Below are 2307 nucleotides of genomic sequence, written 5' to 3'. Positions count from 1 at the left end.
ATATATATATATGTAACAGAAGGTTTGGATAAGTGGATGTACTTTCGTTGTACTTTCTGGTTAAAAGTGTTGATTCTCAGTGCCCTGACAAGGATAAAGAGCAGTTCACTAGCAGTGTTATCTTGTGAGGAAGGATATTATTTTAAGAAGCATTTTTTGTAATACTATATGAAAATGAGATGTATATTCTTTTCATCTGTAAATGGGATATTCATTTTCTAATAACCTTTTCATATAGTTAAACAGATTAGTACTTACTGATGATTTCCTAAATGTAGTGAAATATCAGGATAAAATTGCTTTATGTTACCAGTGTCTTTGGAAGTTCTTTTGTCAGAAGTTGCCTTTCCCACTGACCCTCTCATAAATATCTTGATTCAAAAATCTCAGTGGTCCCTTCCCAGCTAAGAGTTAACAAAGATAATGTTAACCAGCTATTCATTCTTCCTACTGGTGCTTCAGTTTTGTTTAGCAGACATTAGCTATTACCTCAGCAAAGTCAGTCTCTTCAGGGCCTTCACTCTCCAGAACACCCTCAGAGACAGCCCTGCACACAGGCAGCCCTGGGCCTCTTAGGGCCTTTCAGCTCCTTTCACCCATTTCTCATTGGAATCTGGCTGAAGCTGCTATGTTCCCCATTGTTTTTGTAAAGGATTTACTCTCAATTTATTTAACTGTATGACTTGAATTATTTTTTATTTTATTTACTTAGTCTTACGTTGTGAATTTTTAAGAATCAACGCATTAGCAAGAAAGTGAAGAAATTATTTCAGGGAAGATAATCTTCCTGAATTTCAGTGTCTTCTCCCTTCTTTAGTGACTTGATTCCCTAGAGATGAGTAGCTATAAGTTGGCTCAGGCTCTATTTTTTTTGGTGGAGCCTGCATGCCTGCAGGCCTGGAATCTTGCCATCTCTTCCCTGCAGCCTCACCACAGGCCCATGCTCCTGCTTCACCTCCCCCAGCCTCCTCCTCCAGGACAGAACAGATCATGGAGTGAGGAGGCAAGGAGGATAGTGGAGGTTCTCTCCTGTTTTTAGCTGAGGATGATTCTTTCATGTATTTATTATGGTTTAACATTCTGGGTGTTATTTCAATTGATGACCCCCTACTTCCTTATCATTTTTGTACCTGTAATGAGCTGCTTAACAAAAATATTACTGGAATGATAGAAGTAAATTTTCCTCAACAGCAAAATGAATGTTTCCATAGACTTTGTTGCATTGTCCATGAAACAGTGCAAAATATACCACCTTGATTTCTCATCTTCTCAAAGAGTTCTATACTCCCTGGGAACGTAGTAAATTATGCTATTGCACTGAGTCTTTTCCTTTTAACATTGACTGATAAGTTTTGATCACTAAATATGTCAGTTGGATGGCATTTCTCACACATCTGAGTAGCATTCTAACAGGATTTATAAAAAGATCATTTTGGTTTTCACTGTAGTCCTCTACCCTTGTTTTAATACTTAAGTTTTGCTTTTGGCATATGCCTACAGTTGGTTGAGGTTGGCAGTGAAATCTAACATGTGAATGGTAGAATCTGTACTAAACAGACAGTGGTATCTCAAGTTTTCCCACCTCCCTCAGGTACTTTCTACATCAGAGACATAAAAGGGTGAGAAACCACTGAGTTGTTTTTTTTTTTTTAACTGTCTTACAACACTCTAAAGTGAGAAGTCTTTATGGATGGACAAGGAATAAATGCTTAGCAGAAGATTTGGAAAACTGCTTAAGCATTGGACCTGATGAGAAAGAAGAAACTATACTATCCAACTGGAATGCTGCATAACCCATCTTTCTAGAATTCTTTTTTCAGTTCTTAAAATATAACAAAGTAAATATCATGATATTTTTACAAAGTTATCTTTGCAAAACTGTTTTAGAGTTCTCTAAGCAGATGCTCAGAGTTTGTCTTCTTTAGAAAAATCTTGTGAAAGTTGAAAATTAATTTTCTTAGCAAATTCTTACCTTTCATTTTAGTTAGCATTAATGATGAATATCTTTGGGCTGTTTTGTTTTGTTTGTTTTTGGATGTGTGTGTGTGTGTGTGTGTGTGTGTGTGTGTGTGTGTTGAGTATCTTTCAACTCACCCTATTAATTTGTGTTTCTCATATTGTTGTAAGGATATGAAGTGGAGAGCCTGGTTGCTCAGTCAATTGAGCATCCAACTTTGGCTCAGGTCATGATCTCACAGTTCGTGTGTTTGAGCTCCATGTCAGGCTCTGTGCTGACAGCTCATAGCCTGAAGCCTGTCTTCAGATTCTGTGTCTCCCTCTCTCTCTGACCCTCACCTGTTCAAACTC

This window comes from Suricata suricatta, chromosome 6, assembly GCF_006229205.1.
Source record: "Suricata suricatta isolate VVHF042 chromosome 6, meerkat_22Aug2017_6uvM2_HiC, whole genome shotgun sequence".
NCBI classification, from domain to species: Eukaryota; Metazoa; Chordata; class Mammalia; order Carnivora; family Herpestidae; genus Suricata; species Suricata suricatta.
This window is presented reverse-complemented; position numbering follows the sequence as displayed.